The sequence below is a fragment of the Periplaneta americana genome, chromosome 13, assembly GCF_040183065.1.
Source record: "Periplaneta americana isolate PAMFEO1 chromosome 13, P.americana_PAMFEO1_priV1, whole genome shotgun sequence".
Classification (NCBI taxonomy): domain Eukaryota; kingdom Metazoa; phylum Arthropoda; class Insecta; order Blattodea; family Blattidae; genus Periplaneta; species Periplaneta americana.
The window spans coordinates 60945623-60968100 of record NC_091129.1 but is presented as its reverse complement, the minus strand read 5'-3'; the positions used below and the strand labels follow the sequence as shown (position 1 = coordinate 60968100).

Here is a 22478-nt window from a genome sequence, read left to right as displayed (position 1 = left end):
TATCTTTATCAATGTGAGTTTGCTTTTGTACAAGAACTATTTTTTTTTTCTATTATAGAACATCGTAAAAACACTATGAGTTACTTGTTAATGCTATTCTTTCATATTCTAGAATGTAATAGTGAAGATAAAAATCTTACAAGCTTCCGTATTAATACAGTGTTGGCACCTGTTAGTTCAAGTACGGAGACATAAAAATCTTAAGTAGTCAACCTAATATTTGACCAGTACATCATACAGGCCTAGTGATGATACTAAGGATATATATCGACATAAACAGTTAATACCAACAAAATGTTACAAAAAAAAAAAGATGAAATTGATCATTTTACTGTATTATGACTTATATTCCACCCAGATACAAATCCGTAAGAGCATATAAAAACTTAAGTTTTTCTTTTTAATAGCTTTACAGAAACTAAAAATAGTAAGATAAGTCACTTAAACACCATTTTACATTTTATGAAAATAAAAAAATAATAATAAAAAATTTACATAGCCATTAGAAAGGTGCGTTCTGCTGAGCGTATGTTGGACGTTGCAATACACAAGATCATCCAGAGAATATTGCCAACGTTTGGGTAAATCTGTTGAAGTCAGTTTTGCCAAAATCATGTATAAGTAAAATTGTCCGCGAGTTACAGTTTCATAAATTTTCACGTTTTCATTTAATTCTTTTATACATGTTTAGATGACTGAATAGGTACTGTAGGCTACATGCGTTTCATTTTAATAGACATGTAGTGCTACAAATTAATAATAGATGATATCTACACTTGAAACAACGTACCATAAACGAATCTGAAATCTGAATCAAAGCGCATACCTTAATGAAAAATTGAATAGGTGAATTTCAAACTGACCTAAGTCCAAATAAGTTATGAGAAAAATGACCAAAACTGATAAAACTAAATTAGATGCCCTTATATCCGTTTGAAAAAAAAACATATGTAGGCACTAAGTCAAGACTTAGAAGAGCCTGTTAAATAAACTTTGTAGTTAGCCTATATATACAGGGTGTAAGGGGTATAAGTGGCGTCCTTTTACAGTCGTTCGGAATGGCCTATAGGATCAAAAAATGTCCATACAACATAGGGCCAAAAGTTGATAATTTTCCTAGAAAAAAATTATGTTCTTATTTTATTTGCGTTATACTGCTTATATCGTGAGTAAAATTACGAAAACAATTACATCAGTAGGTATGTCTAGCAAAGCGTTAATGTTAGTTTAATAAATATTTTGTGTTCTATTACGTTTTCGTGAAAGTAAACGAAAATGCATGCTTAAATTTGTTAATATTCTGGCGTGAGAGACGTGGCAACCTGTTCAGCAAGCAGTACTCTGCACAGAAGTAAGTAGGCCTACGAGTCAGCTGAGTTCAAGCTCCCTGTCCATAGGTCTACTGCAGAGCGGATGACAGTTTAGTATAGAGTATTCGATAAACAACTTACAATGTCATTCATAGTTTAGGAATATCATATGTTATTAATTTATGGAGGAAGTCGTCGTAATTCAAGCGAGGCAAGACGGATGTACCGTCAATGTTTTCCTCAAAGATGGTTGCCTAATCGGAGAAATTTTGTAGCAGTTTCTCAACGATTATTAGAAACTAGGAGTCTCTTACTCCGTCTTGAAAATCACACAAGCAGAAATTTGTTTAAAAATTATACTGCTTTACGGAAGCGAGAGAGATAAAAAATGTTGCATTAGAAGAAGGTTCGTGTGATTTTGTGCAGAAAACCATTATTATCTATTTTTTAGATGTACAGTAAAAATGGAGAAATATTGTTACATAAAATGTGAATTTTCCATAATGTTCTATTAATAATGAGATTGAAAGTTTCTATTTGCTGCTCGTTTTATGTAAACAACAGTATTGTCATGGCCCGCTTCTGCAGGAGAACAGAGTATCTGTTTTGTACCAGTATGTCTGTACCCGCTTGAGCTGTACTGCGTACTTGTAAACTCTCTCCTTCCTACATATATATATATATATATATATATATATATATATATATATATATATATATATATAGTCCACACCTGTGGAGTAACTGTCAGCGCGTCCGGCCGCGAAACCAGGTGGCCCGGGTTCGATTCCCGGTCGGGACAACTTACCTGGTTGAGGTTTTTTCCGGGATTTTCCCTCAACCCAATTTGAGCAAATGCTGGGTAACTTTCGGTGCTGGACCAAAGATGTTGATAAAGCGTAGTAAAATAACCTACTAAAAAAACTATATATACTATATATAATTAAAACGAGAATAAAATAAGTTAAAATCTTAAGAAATGGACTTAGGATACTTTGGAATCCACCTCTTCAATTGTGAAAGGTGTAGGCCTAATCAATTTCAAAATCACCAACTTTCAAATGGTCGAAAAAGCATAGAAATTTTTCGTAATCGAGTATTGAAACACTTTCTATGGTCCAAAATATGGCGTTAATCCAACATATTAAGAAACGAATAATGGTTTACTTCCCTCTTAAGAGGCAGATTTGTTGTTAAAAAATTACCGCCCCTAAAAATTTCCCACCGTAAGTAGCTGCTACTCTGCCTATGCGTAAATTTGCCCCTGAGTATCGATATAAGTCATATTCAATCTCTTTTGAAAGCGGATAAACGTCATTTGTCTAACGGGAATCGAAACTTAGTCCTCTGTGTTTGTAGCTAGAAATAGACACAGCATAATATGTAAATTTATAATCAGAACTGAAATTATCTAATTTTATGAAATTCAGTAATAATTATATTTATTTAATTTTATGTAAGTTATTTTATTTGACCATTAATTTAATAGGCTATATTACTCGAGTCGTTGTATATGCAATTAGTGAGCAGGGAGAGTTAATTTCAGCATATGATTTAAATACTCAGCCAACGCGAGAGGCTAAAAGTTCACGGTCCAGTGTACTTTTCTATACTCTGAGTTCAGCGAACTACAAAAAATCATTTTCGTATTTTTAAAACCGCCGCTTATGTGAGCACAAAAATAAACAAGAAGCAAACTCTCCCGAACGAATAATTAGAGGATGTTAATTGTCAGTAATTAATTCAATCGCTGTACATTTTCCAGTTTTCCAAAATTGCTAAAACGAGCTTCAATCCAGCACTCTTACTTTGAAACACACAATTATTTGCTACATATCTAGGCAAAATCGCAAGAAATAAACCATCACTTTTTCTAAATTATTGTAATTACATAAAAATTACTCTATATTAACTGTTCAACCATTTTTCAAGTTCGAATATAGAGTTACTAAAATGACTACATATTATTCACTGTTACAACATATATTCCGATGTGAACTTACCTATACAACGCGAACCGTAAGTAATGACATTAATTTCAGAGGGTTATTCTTTTTGAGAAATTTCGAACAAAAAAGTTCAATACAACTTTGCTCATATTTGCTTCCTTTTGGAGACAAAAACTGTTTTACATTAAACATTTCATAGCGTGTTTTGGGAAAGCCATTGATTTAATTCCCAATACAATAATAATGATGATGATGATAATAATAATAATAATAATAATAATAATAATAATAATAATAATAATAATTTATATATAAATTTATATAATTTAATATAAATAATTATATTATTGACTAAGACCACACCGTACATGAGCCGGGCTCTTACGGTAGTGGCTAGAAGCATTTTTGTTTTACAAATTTAATTTGTACTCACTAGCTAGCTAGTTAAATTTAATAATAATAATAATAATAATAATAATAATAATAATAATAATAATAATCCATGGTGCTACAGTCCGTGTAGTGCCTAATCCGATCAGCCGGCTGCTGGCCTCAAACCCACATGCCGAAGCAGAGGTGGACTTTCATCCAACCAGAATAGAGGTACCGTGTGGTTAGCACGATGATCCCCAGCCGTTATAGCTGGCATTCGCAACCGGATTTCGCTACCTATCGTAGCTCCCAAGTGCATCACGATGCTGAGTGGGCACTGGTCCCATACACTGGCCAAAATTTCATGAGAAAATTTTTTCTTCCACCATGAGAACTCGATCCAGCGCGCATTCCGTAACGCGAGTGCTAGGCAGGATACCTTAGGCCACGACGCCACGGCGCGCGACAAATTCCCAATATGCTTAGTCAATATAAGAGAGTGCTGTATTACGATAATAAATAATTGAAAGAATTTTAGTTTTGTCCTTTAAATGTGCAGAAATTTGATTCGAACAAATGTAGCTTTTCGTTCTGCAAGAGAATTTTACAATATTACATTTGTTCGGATCAAATTTCTTCACATTTAAAGGACAAAACTAAAATTCAATCAATCATTTATTATCATAATATACTTTTCTCTTAAAATTATAGCACATTGGGAATTAAATCTATGGCTTTTCGATAAGACGCTATTAAATATTTCATATAAAACAAATTTTATCTCGAAAAGGAAGCAAAAGCGATCAAACTTGTATTAAACTTTCTTGTTTGAAATATAGCAAAGAATAACCCCTTGAAATTAATACATTACTTACGGTTCAGCCTATATATTTCTCATGAAGGCATATTTTTCAATAGCACAAAGTTTCACGTCCCATACGTATGGGTGCCACTTTTTGTAGTATTATTAAATGTCCTTCTTCCATAGAGAAATCCAACGCGACGCGATGACTTTTGACATGCGATAAGTTTCGCGTTTTTTGTTCTCAGAAGAAACCTAATTTAGATCACTTGTAAGACTGTCGTCGTATCATGATGACATTGTTGTGGCCTGTTTACACTTGCAATGTCGTAAAGAGGCCCAGGGATATTTTTTGATTCATCCTGTTTTCGAAAAAAAAAAATAATAAAGCAAATAGGTGTTTTAAAATTGGAAGCAAATTCATGGATTCTATTAATAATTTGATCTGAAACATTAATAATTTTAATACAAAACATAAATTACATCTCCATCTACACACTTGGTGTAAGGCTCTGAGCTGTCACAAATAGGTGTTCAATATTCATGTATTACGGTCTTCAATGCACTGCCTAAATGTCTTAAAGCATTGAAGCCAAGAGAAAGTGTTCGGAACAGAATTAATCATATTTCTACATATACATAACTTCTATTCAACTGATCAATTCTTTACGCTTGTAAATTGAATTATCTGCTTGCTATGTATTGTATACAGAGTGATTCATGAATTTTTACCGTCCTTTACGGAGCTTATTTCCGAAGACATTCTGAGCAAAACATGTCATGGGTCCTGTTCTCAATATTTACAGAGTTACGTTTCGTTATTGAAATGCACTGCTGTGAACGCGTGATCTTCGTCAGCGTGCAGTCAGCAGTCAGCGCGAGCGCTACGGAAATCAAAGATAGCCGTATGCAGTTACGTAGAAGGACGAGTGCCGTTCACAAGCGTGCGGCCAAGTGTACTCAAACGGACGGCGACATTTTTTAAAATGTGTTGTAAACTCTCCGAGACTGTAAATTAGGATGAAAAATATTTTGGTCGTTGGAAGAGGTGTGATTTGTAATAACTGTTGTGATAAGTGCGTAAGAATAGCCTAATGTAATTTTTTTTTAGTTAAAAATAGAAAACGATGTCTGTACGAAGCAACTAAGGAGTTCACAACACATTTTTAGCTTCATAATACTTGCCAATTAAAGAAATGTTATTTCTGAATGGTTCATTCTTTATTTGTATTATTCTTTTACCTTCAAACTAAAGAAAAAACGCATTTTACAAACGACTTCAAATTAGTGTAACTCTGAAAATATTGAGAATAGAAACTATGTTTATATGACATTTTTTCTCAAAATGTCTTCAGAAATAACGTTAACATAAAACCACAATTCCAAGTCACACAGAGTTTGTGTGCACTCGATGTGGGTCTCTGGCGTTTCATCAACCCACGCGAGTTGTGTGGATATAAAGAGAAAAGTTGAGACGGTGTCGGGTGGAGTTCCCGGGTAGCTCAGTTGGGAGAGCGCTGGTACGTTCAACCAGAGGTCCCGGGATCGATACCCGGCCCCGGAACAATTTTTCCCTTGAAATTATTCAATATATTGTATTATTTTGCTTTAATAAAAATAATCATTTCAAAATAATAAACGCTTTTGAACGCAGTTTTTTTGTCTCTCTTGAAAAAATTATTCAAATGGACATGTGAGGTTTCTGCAATTCACGATTAATTTGTCATCTTCTACGGCCATAAGTTGATTTCAAAGGTTCATATCATCTATCCAGCTACTCCAACATTCCAAAGAAACATTTGTTTTGTATTTTATATTACTTTTCTGGAATTGGAAGTGGATTAAAAGTAACTGAGTCGAAAAGCCGAGTATTAAGTGATTGTGAGTGTCTTCATGTCGGTCGCCAAGTTGAAGCAGAATTATTTCAGAAGTAAATGAGGCTCAGTGGAGCAGAAGATGACGTTCATTTAGGAAGACGTGTGTTCTTGCAGACGGAAATAAAAAGAACACAAACTCTGCAGCTCCAGACGGATAAACGCTCCTACGAACCCGGTTGCCCTCATTTATAAACTTTGATTTCCGAGTACTCAAGTACTTCGCTATACAAAGGCTTCCTCCACAAGTAGATCTTAGAACGTGCCCTGCATTCTGCTTTTAGTTCTGATTGGTTCCAGCAGGAAGCGCTGCTATAGTGCTCGTAGTTACAACGATACAACTTCTATAAGCACAACTTGCTTCAGGTATAATTGTATTCAATTCATAGTCTCGAAATTCAATAAGCGAAAATATTTAGTTTATGTTCATTTTTCTTGATGTTTGAAGCCGCAAATTTTCTGGTGCCTTATTTTTCATTTCATTTCATTTATTGTATTCCACAGATCTTACATTACCTTTGAAACTTTAAGATGTGGAACAAATCGAAATTTTACAAGCTTACAATTTTTTGCCGAGATTAAGTGAGGTGAGGCCGATGATTCGCCATAGATTACCTGGCATTTGCCTTATGGTTGGGATAAAGCTCGGAAAAAACCGAACCAGGTAATCAGACCAAACGGGGATCTAACCCAAGCCCGAGCGCAGCTCTGGATAAGGAGACTAGCCAGTCTGCCGATTGAACTACGTTGGTGGCTCTACCAAAAATATACACTACATAGAAATCAGATGATTCAGTTTACAAACCTAAACAATATTATTCATCAGTTGAGCTTTAAATTATAATAGGCCTACATAACAAGTAATTTAATTCAATTTAAAAGCATAAACAATTCAATCAGTTGAGATATACAAAAAAGTGATAATACATTTCATACAAATTACTTCAAATTATAAGCATAAACAATTCATCAGTTGAACTATACATATTACTATTCAATTTACAGCATGTATACTGTAATTCATCAGCCAAGCTGTACGAAAATATACAACACATAGTAAACATATTAGTTCAATTTACAAGAATAGTTTAGTTGAGCTATACAAAATTGTACAAGTCATATTAAGTAGATTAATTCAATTTACAAGTATAAACAATTCATCAGTTGAGCTACACAGATTACTATTCAATTTACAGCATATACATACAATTCATCAGTTAAGCTATACAAAAATATACGAAACATAGTAAATAGATTAATTCAATTTACAAGCATAATTGAGCTACCAAAAATTTTACATCTAATATCAAGTAGAATAATTCAATTCACAAGCATAAACAAGTCATCAGTATGTACAAATTTGATTAATTCTGTTCCTAACCTTTTCTCATGGTCCTTCTAAATCTTAAGATAATTTTATTAGGCAGTGCATTGAAGACTGTAATACATGAATAGTGAACTCCTGTTTACAACTGTTATTTTTACTACAAGAGAACTTAATGGATACATGAAAGGAACTAAAGAAGTATCCATCAAACAGTAAAGCGATATACAAATTGAAGGCTAATAACATGAAAAGCCTATGTTCCAGAATGTTATCTAATTCAATATCCGAAGTTGTATTATCAAATGGTCAAAACAGAATTAGAAGAAATGTATGTTACTGATTATATTTTACACAACTAAACAATAACAATAAACGGTGCCATATAAAAGCATACTATATCTTCCTGTGTCATGCTTTTAGTAAGAAAGTAGTAAATGAATTTTGATTTCAAATAAAGGAGCATCAATTTTTACAAATAATTATTATATTGCATGAACATTATTCGTAGATAACGTGACTCCTACAGAATAAGAAGAAAACTTGACTACTTGTTTAGAAGAAATTGCTGTATACAGACAGACGTCATGACCAAACCCTCTCTTTTTGAATGCTGAAAACGTATATTTCCGTGAAAATCCATATATGTATATTTTTTTGCAGCATAATACTTTCCTTTCATACTTCGTATAGCTAGTGAGAAATCTAAAAGTACTATGCTGTATCTCAATAGTATGGAAAAATTTCTGAAGTCTACTGGGTGTTCAGTTCAAAATGTGTCTTGGCTCGCTGCATGCCGTCATGTGGCTAGCTGATGAGCCTAGAGAATTCAATCTTCCTACACTTCCGCAGCTCAGGTGTATAATCTAAGAGGCAGAGAAGTTGGCTAGCAAGTACGGCGTTCATTCTGAAGAGTACGTGCCGATACGTACGGTAACGCCGGTAGTGGCAGGAATGTGAACTGTTTGGAAATACGTACTGTCGAGATATGGGGAGAGGGTTAAGACGATTACTTACGTATTTGTTGACATTAACTTCGACGATCAACATGGACACGGAGCATTTGATTTGTGTTGTGGAATGTTACCATACGCAACCGATGATAACAAATACCCTGCGTACGACTTGCCGGCGCAAAACACAGTTCGAAAGAGGTTATGGTAGCACACAGACCGTACAGACCGCCATCTGTTGCTACGACGTTCAAGTTATACCGTACACATTCTCAAGTTCAGATTGAAGAACGCCTTAAATAATAGGCAACTTCTCTAACATATAAACTGAAACTCGCTTCAAATCGGTGACCAAACAACAGTGACGTCATGACACACTTTGAAATGAACACCCAGTAGAATTTATCATATTAGGTAAAGGCTTAAATATGAACTTGAAAAGAAACGTCGTGAAAATAATATATATCATCCTCTGCATCTACGCCTCACAGGACGAGAGGTTGACAATAAAAGATAGAGACGAAATAAAAGAAGGAAAGAAAAATTCTGCGAATCAGTTTTAAGGAACGGAGACGAAACAAGAAAATGATACACATGGCGACTATTCAAGATGCAGCAATCACCACTAGAAGACTCAAATGGAGATGGACAAGATACGTGATATGCCGGAATTACAACAACTGGGCGTACAGACTGACTCGGACTCAAGACTGGCCATAGGAAAGCAAGAAGATAGACAATCTGGAGATTTTCGAAGCAGACGGGCGAGAGACATGAGGAAGAAATAAGGAAATTAAGCTCAGCTTTCCCAAAGTAACTAATTGTGACCTTTTAATTTTTCCTTCTTTCCTAGAAAGAGCCCCTCCTCCTTAAGCAAGGTAGCAGACTATTATTTTAGTTCTCGAGTTATTTAAAAAAAAAACAAACTAGATTTAACTCAAGGAAGAAGGAGAAGAACCGTATGAAGGATGCAGCGGAACAGACAAGGCACTGAAATCGTGATGGTTTTATAGTACAGGTGGAGGATTGCGCATGCATCGAGGCGACAGCCAAGGCGCGTGACGTCACCTTGATTACAAACAGCAGTCGGACTTCATAAAGCAGCATGGGCCATACTTGTGAAAATAATATTTTGTGCGAAGTCAGGAGCTGTGTTTCAAGTTGTCGCCATTGCAATCTCTGTTGTTGTTGTTGTTATTATTATTATTATTATTATTATTATTATTATTATTATTATTATTATTATTATTATTATTATAGTGCGTTAACATATGCAACGGCATCATCAGCATGAGTAATTGTTACGCTATGTACGGATTCAATTAATATTAATAGTATTATCAAAGGATCAGAGGCTGTGACATAAGATACTTTTTTTCCTCAACTGATAAAATGCTGGATGCGAAATGGGAACACTTTTGCAAAAGAAAGGACAAAATTACGAAATCGAGTAGATCCTTTCACAAATTCATCATTATAATTAGAGAGAATAATAGATGTTTATTGTTGTTGTTGTTGTTATTATTATTATTATTATTATTATTATTATTATTATTATTACTATCATCATTGTTATTCGTATTGTTATAATGATTACATTATTATCATTATTATTTTGTCATTAGTATCATTATAATCATCATTATTAATCATTATGATTATCATTATTATTATTGTATGTGATTTCTTCTGTACACTAATGATCCCTTGATTATTTTTATTGTTATGTATTCCCAAAACTTTGAAAATGTAAATATTATTGCATATTGCAGCATGCTCTCTAGCGATCCTGTAATCAAGGTGACGTCAATGCGAAGAACCGCATGAAACTCGTCCAGCATCTGTCTTCATCATTACTATAATCCAGTGGTAGTCAGCACTCGGTAAGGATTGTATCAGAACATGCACGGTGGTGCAGAAGGGAGAGGAAGAAAGCTGCCTTAGCTGGTGCGGGCAATCAGTGGAAAGTAATTAGTAGCTAGCAGACGAGGACGCTATTTGCAGCACCGTTAAACATTATCATGTCGTAGCTCCTATAATAGTCAATCCATCGCTCTATAATTTTTAGGATTTATAGATAAATGTCTAAGGGAAGCAGTGAAAAAATTCGAAATCAATATCTTTTTTGGAAAGTGAGAAAAAAAATAACTTACGAAGTTAACTTGTCAGAATAGACAATTACATCCTCAATAATAATAATAATAATAATAATAATAATAATAATAATAATAATAATAATAATAATAATAGTCCACACCTGTGGAGTAACATTAGCGCGTCTGGCCACGAAACCAGGTGGGCCGGGTTCGATTCCCGGCGCAAGTTACCTGATTGAGGTTTTTTCCGGAGTTTTCCCTCAATCCAATATGAACAAATGCTGGGTAACTTTCGGTGCTGGACCCCGGACTCACTTTACAGGCATTATTTATCACCTTCATCTCATTCAGGCGCGAAATAACCTGAGCTGTTCATAAAGCGTCGTAAAATAACCTACTAAAATAATAATAATAATAATAATAATAATAATAATAATAATACTAATAATAATAATAATAATGGTAGACATAAACACATATATTTTTGGAGCTTTTCGAAATTACTTCTGTATTTTCTAACCAGACGTGAATTAGAACACATTCCTACATGTCTTTAATCTATCATAAAGAAAGTATTTTAATGAAATGTTTAGTTATCTGCATTAAACCACGATTTTACTGAAAATATGTACAAGCACATAATATTATGGATGAAGGATGTATTGAAAGGAATGGTGAATGGGACGAAGCAGAAGACGACATCAGATGATACACAGCATTACGATATGTGGGTCGTACGCGGAGGGTAAGAATAAGGAGAAAAAAGGGAAGATTAGAGAATGCTGGGTTTACAGTGAAATACCTGTCCATTGGCAGAAAATTATGAATGAATTAGTTGTTGAAATTACGAATGAAACTCATACAACTTACAATGAAACGAGAGAAGATCTTGAGTTGTTTAACAAACACTCCTAACTGGATAACGTGATACCAATTGTATTTCAATACTAACGATACTTGTATTTTAAAATTACGACTCTTATGACACGTGCATACAAACGTTGGTGCAACGATAAATGCCTCAAAAACGGTGGTGACTATGTTGAGAAGTAGCCAGTGAATCTCAGTAAATAGTGCAATAAATATTTCTTACTTATTGATGTTTTTGTTTTCTTTATAGGCCATTGGAACTTACTTCCTGGATGAACCTCGTACATGAAATCGATTGCAGTGACCAGAATTTATCATCAACCAAGTTCCTCGTTATTGAGAAGGCCTTACGAAATTCATCTTTTTCTCTCTATGTCTATGTCAGTAGGAAAATGACGTGGCTAGCGAGAAAGACAGGCTACGGCACGACATCACATTCTTAGTCATAACATGGCCAACATTGAACAAGTTTATATGTAAATACACGTTTTACATGAGTTTAATATAGAAATTCCTTTGTTTTTTTTTAGAACTTTGAACATGTATTTATATTAGGCGATTGTTAAGATGGCCATGACTAGACCATGATAATCACGCGACTCCGATTCGTGCAGAAGCCTGTCTTTCTCGTTAGCCACGGAAAATAATCATTAATTTAAGGGCTTTAATTGTTTGAATGCGATATTGCCGGTATTGCGGAATATAACCCTCACAGCAAAAATTTCAAGTACAGTAGTTGTGACACATTGGAGTTAAATCTCAACAAGCGGTGGATAAATTAAAACTCTTCTCCTATCCGTCTAATTTCATTAACCGTAATGGAAAATCTCAATTTCATTTATAATAATATATTATAGTGCATTCATCCATTTTGTACATCAAACATATTTTCAGTATTATTATACGAAAAGCGAATATGTTGGATGCGCGATTCTTTTCTTCGTTGGCAGACAGACGTTGCCTCGCACTCGGCAAAGAGATACGTCGTCACAGTTCCCTGCAGGGACAACAGCCAAGTCTGAAGAAATAATACAGTGACTTGACAATATCCAGAGATGAATCGACAGCATTCTGAATCTCCGCTGCACGCAAATTTCACAACAAGACAGTTCAAAATGCTTTCAGAAGACAGCTTAGTGCTTTGCATTGTCATATAGGAAATATAATGCAAGTGCTGCGATGACACAAATTTAGTCATTCAGATTCAATCGGCAATAGACGATCCGTAAATCTGTGACAATATACAGACAAAACAAGGAAATAAATGACAATTATCAACCAGGAAAACAAAATTCTGTCTACTGAAATTAATGTTTTGAGGAGACCACGAAGAAACTGTAGGCTAAAAGTTAGAATGACACTTCAAAAGAAAATTGGGAGTTTTTTAGTATGTTATTTTACAACGCTGTATCAACATCTCAGGTTATCTAGCGTCTGAATGAAATGAAGGTGATAATGCCGGTGAAATGAGTCCGGGGTCCAGCACCGATAGTTACCCATCATTTGCTCATATGGGTTGAGGGAAAACCCCGGAAAAACCTCAACCAGGTAACTTGCCCCGACCGGCAAGGTCCACAGGTGTTGATATTATGTGAGTAAAATATAATCTATTTTAAGTGACATTGAAAAAAATATATATTGTTTTGGTTTGCCTGTGTTAACAGAATATCGAAAAAAACACTGCCTAAATTTTATTAGTAGCGAAAAACTTGTGACCCATGAATACATCGTGTTTGTTTACATTTCCTGAAGATATTTGACAGTTTACAGAAATCCGCTACTTTTAATACTATATCTTTGTAATATCTAGATAGCACAATAGGAACTCCTATTTTATTATAAAGCATGGTGTCATCTGCATATAAGGAAATAGTACACAATAGTTATTCCTGAAAAATGATATATATGAACTCTATAAACTGCACAATATCGGTCCAAGAATTGATCCTGGGTATACACCTGTTGTGAAATATGCCGCAGTTGAGGAGAAAACACCTTAAACTTTAGCGCGAAATGGTCAGCTTAGTAAGTGATTATGAAGAATGGATATGATTTTATGTTGAGCTGTAATAACTTTTAAAGTATGCCTTCATGACATATTCATATATTATCACAGGTTTTTTGTGCACCAAGTATTAAAGCTACCTAATGGTTAAAGAACCGATACGAGTTCTCCGTGCATAAGTGTCGCTAGATGGCGTAACTACCACATTTTATGGTACCGAAAACTGGTGTTCTCCGACGGAAATTTTATAAACTTACGGGATACCATTTGTTTTAACATTTAAACAATCCTAATCTTGCTACATTATTTCCGGTGAAAGGTCGATTATTGACCGCATCGGAAAGTTAATAAGACAGATTGAGAGCTAGAGCTTCAAGAAATATGGTTCACTCACTGCTTCTTTTCGCTTTGAACGGTTTATTTAATGTAAGCTACTAAATGTAAATTCTTGTAGGGGTTGAAAAGACGGTTATCTGAGCCCTTTTCTCATTGAGAAACAACAAATCCTCATCAAAACCGTGTCTCTCATCTTTCTTACACAGAGAACAACGGGAATTCTCAGTCGGAACCTGATCTAATACATATCAATCAATTAATCAATTCATCCATCCATTTATCTATCAACCCATTTATCTATTTTTCTGAAACCATACTTACAGTCTTGGGAATGTAGGTAGATTTTTTAATTCTTTCATGAATTTATAGTTGAATTTATTTAATACCATGAGCAATACCTTACATTAAATAAAAACTCCTTTTTTATTACTCAAGAGATTTTCAGATAAAAGAACACACTTTCCTGCTTCTGCATAAATAATATGACAATCGTACTGTATGTGTTTTTCTGGGTTCGGAATCTAAATATTTGAGAGTTCGTAAGCCGTTAGCCGTGTTTACGGAAGTGTAAACAGAATTAAGCTTCGGTATTTGAAGCTACAAGGAAGTTTTAGCAACACCGCGTACAGAGGGCCGTGGGGAACCTGCACTGAAATATGCATGAAGAGGTTTTGAACACGATGTGTGCGGTAATGGACCATGTGACTAATGAAGTGTAATTTTGGCATGTGTCCCAACAATTGAAACAGTATGTCTTTCAATGAGGTTGCATTATGCGAAGTTGGCTGCAATTTCCTTGTTTTAAATCTGACATAAGATGAAGGTAATGTTTTTCCTGCATCTATATTAAACTTCACAAGTATATCTCTGGCGAACTGACAATATTTATTGCAAGATGAACAAGCACACAGACTGGCAAGTCGGCCCGCCCCTCCTACCGGATTTTCCTCGTATTGCAAGGAAGAAAGAGAGAGTAAGTCTCAAATAATATAATAGAAAAAGTGCATAAATAAGTGCGGCCGTTAATTTCCGAAGCAAGACTGGTCACTTGTGTGTATCACTTGTATGTATGTATACACACACACTTACAAATGGCTTTTAAGGAACCTGTAGGTTCATTGCCCCCTCATATAAGCCCGCCATCGGTCCCTATCCTGTGCAAGATTAATCCAGTCTCTATCATCATATCCGACCTCCCTCAAATCCATTTTAATATTATCCTCCCACCTACGTCTCGGCATCCCCAAAGGTCTTTTTCCCTCCGGTCTCCCAAATAACACTCTATATACATTTCTGGATTCGCCCATAAGTGCTACATGCCCTGCCCATCTGGATTTAATGTTCCTAATGATGTTAGGTGAAGAAAACAATGCGTGCAGTTCTGCGTTGTGCAACTTTCTCCGTTCTCCTGTAACTTCATCCCTCTTAGCCCCAAATATTTTCTTAAGAACCTTGTTCTCAAACATCCTTAATCTCTGTTCCTCTCTCAAAGTGAGAGTCCAAGTTTCACAACCATACAGAACAACCGGTAATATAACTGTTTTATAAATTCTAACTTTCAGATTTTTTGACAACAGACTAGATAATAAAAGCTTCTCAACCGAATAATAAGAGGCATTTCCCATATTTATTCTGCGTTTAATTTCCTCCCGAGTGTCATTTATATTTGTTACTGTTGCTCCAAGATATTTGAATTTTTCCAGCTCTTCGAAGGATAGATCTCTAATTTTTTTTTGTTTCCATTTCGTACAATATTCTGGTCAACGAGACATAATTATATACTTTGTCTTTTCGGGATTTACTTCCAAATCTATCGCTTTACTTGCTTCAAGTAATATTCCCGTGTTTTCTCTAATCGTTTGTGAATTTTCTCCTAACATATTGACGTCATCCGCATAGACAAGAAGCTGATGTAACCCGTTAATTCCAAACCCTGCCTGTTATCATATATACACATATAACATACACATATATAACATATATACACATATGTACAAGATATTTCAGAATTCAACCAAAGATATTTAAGGGGCTGTAGAGGAATCCCAAGTAGGTACGAGTATATTCAGTTAGGGAACTAGGGGTCTGCGGGTTCAAACTTGCACGTAACGGCGTGAAATATTGTTTAGGCAGTACGCCACTGATTCAACCTGCACGTGGCATAGCGATATATTTGGAAATGTGTCGGATACAATATTCCTACAATCTTTGTGGCAGAATCGGTAAACATTATAGATAGTTTCTGTCAGAGAATGAGATCGAAAGTTTAAACTTTAGCAGATAATGTTATTTTTAACTTAAGATATATAACTTTAAAGTAGTGTTATAACATTAAAACGTCAGCTCTAGTTATTTTGTAAACTACGTAATAGTGACAATAATAATTGCTGAGAAAAGTGAACAAGGAATATAGTTTGAGAAATGCACATCCATTACTCTGGACAAGTCACAGTATGTTTTTCAATTAACTTGCAGTATACATAAATTGTACTTGTTACTCGACCAAGGCTAGTGGAGTCCTGCAGCCCGGAGCATCACTTGTACTTCTCCTGCGTTCGTATAGCGTCATCGCGATAGTTCACATTATGTCCCGGTCTCCACTCGCCTCTGTCGAGTTATACCAGTATTCTCTATATTAGAAAATGTCTTAACAAAATTGATAAATGAGAAAATAAAAAAATTTCCTTTTTCGTCATCCTTAGAAGAGGAAGTAAGCTTTACTGAAGAATTACTGTACAGTACTCTAATAAAAAAATAAAACAAATTATTCTTTCATTATTCACTGTCAATTGGAAAATAAGTTACAGGTATTGTTCAAAGCCACGATCTCTGTCTTAAGTTCAGTATTCTTCTGCTACAAAACAAGTACTTTTTTAAGTTTATTATTCTGCCTTAACCATATAACTCAATCATTAAAATGGGACAAAAAGCTATGAAAATAATAATAGAGTACACAAAAAGATCATGCACTCGTCACATTTGCAACCAAACGCCAGCGCGTTTCTAATAAATATCTAATTGAGCTCCACAGCAGTCCAGTAGACTGACTTCATTTCAAGTGAACGGATATGAACCAATAGCTAGTTCTATAAAGAATACTGTTACCGAAAATATAATAAATAAATAGGTACTACAATACGTATTTCGGTGTTTCAGGAAACAAAAAATTCAATAAAACAAGAGGTACTGGGGTTAAATAAACTACCACAGTCAGACTACAGGCTGGTTCACAATAAACCGGGAACGGAAACGACAACGAGAACGAGAACGAAAACATTATTTCCGTTCTCGTTCTCGTTTCCGGTTTATTGTGAACCAGCCTTTAAACATACCACCTTCAGTCCAGAGTTCTGATGCGATGTCCGTTATACCATAGCCTCACGTCCATGACTTCATTCTAAAATAGGTATGATAACAAAACCGCATGAGGGTGAAACAGGCAGAGCAGTGGTGCGCTGTTTAATTATTTGCCTGCAAATTTACAGATTCTGTAAAGGCTAAATTTTGAAAACGCAGTTAATTAGCTTACAATCCCTAATATGATCCGAAACCATAGCATACAATTCCACATCTCTATTTCAATTTAATACTGGAATATGAGTATCAAATGTGAATAACTTTAACAATTGTTAACTCGGATATTTTTTCGTTGGAGACTTGAGTTACTGATAAATTGCTTGTCTACAACTGCCCTATAACCAGGTAAATTTCTTCGGTTGAATTCTGAAACACTCTGTATAAATAAGTAAATAAATAAATAAGTAGCTAGGTAGATAGATAGATAGATAGATAGATAGATAGATAGATAGATAGATAGATAGATAGATAGATAGATAGATAGATAGATAGATAGATAGATAGATAGATAGATAGATAGATAGATAGATAGATAGATAGATAGATAGATAGATAGATAGATAGATAGATAGATAGGTAGATAGGTAGATAGGTAGGTAGGTAGGTAGGTAGGTAGATAGGTAGATAGGTAGATAGGTAGATAGATAGATAGATAGATAGATAGATAGATAGATAGATAGATAGATAGATAGATAGATAGATAGATAGATAGATAGATAGATAGATAGACAGACAGACAGACAGACAGACAGACAGACAGACAGATAGATAGGTAGAAGACAGACAGGACAGGACAGGACAGGACAGGACAGGACAGACAGACAGACATTCAAATAGATAGATAGATAGATAGATAGATAGATAGATAGATAGATAGATAGATAGATAGATAGATAGATAGATAGATAGATAGATAGATAGATAGATAGATAGATAGATAGATAGATAGATAGATAGATAGATAGATAGATAGATAGATAGATAGATAGATAGATAGATAGATAGATAGATAGATAGATAGATAGATAGATAGATAGATAGATAGATAGATAGATAGATAGATAGATAGATAGATAGATAGATAGATAGATAGATAGATAGATAGATAGATAGATAGATAGATAGATAGATAGATAGATAGATAGATAGATAGATAGATAGATGGATGAATAAATGAATAAATGAAGAAATAAATAAATGAAGAAATGAATGAATAAATAAATTAATTAACTAATTAAATCAAATAAAACAAATAAATAAATAGTTGAATAAATAAATGAATGAATAAATAAATGAACGAATGAATAAATGAATAAATAAATAAGTATATACGTCCAATCGTTCTTCTACTTCAACTATATACCTTGTCCTCAGTCGCCAGTCACTTTATCAACTGCTGCGGTTATCTAGAGTTAATCCGAACAAATATAATATTTTAAAATTACTTTTCAGAACTAAAAGTGACATTTGTTTATATCATACGTCTGCACATTTAAAGGACAAAACTAAAATTCTTTCGACCATTTAGAAAAGTCAATAACTTTCGCATGAATCTAAAAGGGAAAGGTTAAACTAAGAGACAGAAAGAAAGAAAGAAAGAAAGAAAGAAAGAAAGAAAGAAAGAAAGAAAGAAAGAAAGAAAGAAAGAAAGAAAGAAGGAAAGAAAGAAAGAAAGAAAGGGAGAGAGAGCAATAACTTTCGCAACCTATTATATACCTCCTTGATTTTATGTGCATAGAGCAATATTGAGCAACGAATTAAACCATATATCAACTCATTGTTAAAGGAACAAAAGGGCATCGCTACTAGCATCGCTACACGCACCGCGGTATGAAACAAGATAGTATCACTATAGGAGTTGCAGTCAGAGAAACAAGTAGGCTGATTTACCTTTATTTCAAATGCAGAGCGCGGGTTAAGTTACTTCTTTTTCTTATTAGTATTCCCGTCACAGTAATGAATGGCTTAACTTGGTTTTGATCTTCTTAATCCTTCTAACTGACCTATGCAGACCTCTTTGCAATTCAAATCGCATGGGTCTTTGCGTGTGTGACCGACCTTCACACATGTAAATTGCATTAGAAGTCAACTGTATATCTTTATGCTGTGCGCACCGAGAAACAAGTAAATGGCACTGGGAAACGAGAAATGTAATGGGCCGCAATATAAGGGGAAATTTCAGTCTACTAGACTTTAGGAGAAACGTTAATTATTTCATAAGAATTTTTTAGTGAAAACTAAATAGCGTCAGAACTATGCCTATGAGACAGTGTACACCACGATCGGTGAGGAAATACAGGATGATTCATGAGGATTTACCACTTACGGAGCTATTTCGGAAAACATTCTGAGCAAAAGATGTCATACAAACATGTCCCTTAATCTCAATATTTTCAGAGTTACACAATTTGAAGTTATTAGTAAAATACCTTTTTTCTTGAGTTTTAAGGGTAAAAGAATATTACAGTATAAATAGAGAACACACTATTAAGAAGTATCATTTCTTTAATTGGCTAGTGTTCTGAAGCTAAAAATGTGTTGTTAATTGCTTTGTACAGATTTTGTTTTTCAATTTTTAACTAAAAATTACATCATTCTTACGCACACTTACCTCAAAAATTGTTACAAATCATACGACTTTAGGAACTTGATTCTTTACAGTTTAATTCTGCATTCTAATGTACAGTCTTAAAGAATTTACAAGAGTGGAGTGACAACAAATGTTGTGATAAGTGCGTAAGAAAAATGTAATTTTGTAGTTAAAAATCGAAAAAAAAAAAAAAAGAAAAAAAAAAAAGAAAGAAAAGAAAAATCTGTGTGAAGCAACTATGGAATTTACAACACATTTTTAGCTTCAGAATACTAGCTAATTAAAGAAATGATACTCCTGGATAGTTCATTCTTTATCTGTAATATTCTTTTACCATTAAAACTAAAGAATAATGGCATTTTACAAACAACTTCAAATTAGTTAACTCTGAAAATATTGAGAATAGGACTCATGCAAATCAAGATTTCAGGTATAACTCCCTGTAAAGTTGATTTGAATAATTTCGAGGGAAAAATTGTTCCGGAGCCGGGTATCGAACCCGGGACCTTTGGTTTAACATACCAACGCTCTACCACTGAGCTACTCGGGAACTCTAACCGACACCGATCCGGAACAATTTTTCCCTCGAAATTATTCAAATCAACTTTACAGGGAGTTATACCTGAAATCTTGATTTGCATAATACACGTCACTGTTCGTTAACAGAAAAACCACAATTTAAGTCACACAGAGTTAGTGTGCACTCGAAGTTGGTTGCTTGACGGTTGTCAGCCCACTTTGAGGTCTGTGGATATAGAGGGAAAAATTGGATCGGTGTCGGTTAGAGTTCCCGACTAGCTCAGTGGTAGAGCGTTGGTACGTTAAACCAAAGGTCCCGGGTTCGATACCCGGCTCCGGAACAATTTTTCCCTCGAAATTATTCATAGGACTCATGTTTATATCACATTTTTTACTCAAAATGTGTCAGGAAATATGCTCCATAAATGACGGCAACTCCTCGTGAATCACTCTGTATAATAGATTTTAATTCGCAACTCAACAGGTACATCTAATAACCGTAACGAGTACTCTTCATTATCGACTAGTGTGCGTCATTTGTACTGTTACCACGAGAACATTCGATTATCGATTGGTCGACGTCTCTTATAGAGACACAGAGGTCGTTTATAGCCGTCCTACTAGAGAGCTCTCGTTTTTCCGATGATCAGTGGCTGTCCTTAATCCTCTTCCCTCCTGGCGTCGAAGCCACCTCTACGCTTGAGTCTGTGAGAGTCATCTATCGGAGTCTACCCACAGGAACATAAATGAGCGTCTTAGAGGTTTTTCGACGTTCACTAATCAGAGCAGAGATTACAAGAATTGCAATAACCTTTTCTCAGCTATGTTGTTTAGATGTTAATTTGAAATTGAGAATCTTCCTTGGTTGCCTATTGACTTATACTGATACTTTAAGGCCGTAATTAATATACACAGGATGAACCGTAAGTAATGTCTTTAATTTCAGGGGATTATTCTTTTAAATATTTCAAACAAAGAAGTTTAATACAATTTTGCTCGTTTTTACTTCCTTTTCGATATAAAAATTATTTTGTATGAAACATTTCATTAAGAAAGACATTGATTTAATTCCTAATATGCTCAGTCGATTGGAGAGAGCATTGTATTATAATGATAAATTACAAAGAATTTTAGTTTGTCCTTTAAGGGGAGTTGGTCATTATCGCATGCAAAATAATGGTAAAATAGCCTATCTTCAAGCAGTCATAAATATAATACTATTTATCAGAGGTCTTTCATTTTTGTTAGCTATGTGTGTATACATATTAAGCTTTAAAATGGAAAAGAATGGTTACTCTAGAGTAAATCTTTATCCTTGAATTAATTTTTTTAATTAAGCACATTTTTTTTTATAAATTCACTACATGTCTGTGATTAGGTACACTCTATTCACTTATTATAGCACACATTGAATTGAAAATTTGACCACTTACTGCTAATATATACTAAAACATACCCTACTAAAATTATTCATGTATCTATAATATTATGGGCATAGGGCTTATAGCAATCATCACCGTCAATAAATTTAAAAAAAATTTGACGAAGATTAGTATAAGCCCTATGCCCATAATATTACATATATTTTAATAATTTTAGTAGGGTATGTTTTAGTATCTATTAGCAGTAAGTGGCCAAAATTTTAATTCAATGTGTGCTATGATAAGTGAATAGTGTGTACCTAATCACAGGTATGTAGTGAATTTATATAATAAAATATGTTTAAATTCAAAAATTAATTTAAGGGTAAGATTTACACTAGATTAACCATTCTTCTTTCATTTTAAAGCTTAATGTGTATACATATTATATCACTAAAAAATGAAAGAGCTGTGATAAATAGTATTACATTTATGACTCTTGAAGATAGGCTATTTTAACATTACTTTGCATGCGATAACGTCCAATTCCGCTTAAATATTCAGAAATTTGATCCGAACAAATGTTACTTTTCGTGCTGCAACGACTTTCATTTCAAATCTTCCCAGTCTAAATAACTACAGTAAAACCTGTATTAAACAGCCACTACTGGTTCAATGAAAAATTGGTCTTTCAGAGATGTGATCTCTTAATAGGGGGAGTCATTTTACACAAATAATAGGTTGAAACGTTTCTATGTTG

General features: G+C 34.2%; 1 protein-coding gene and 1 non-coding gene across 2 annotated transcripts in view; both read right to left on the bottom strand.

The window, feature by feature from the left end:
• Positions 1 to 22478, bottom strand: part of LOC138711999 (probable G-protein coupled receptor No18) — a 1860709-nt gene that overhangs the window by 1079073 nt on the left and 759158 nt on the right. The window lies entirely within an intron of this gene.
• Positions 20317 to 20388, bottom strand: TRNAN-GUU (transfer RNA asparagine (anticodon GUU)). Its single transcript has one exon. It is a non-coding gene; the product is annotated as a tRNA-Asn (tRNA).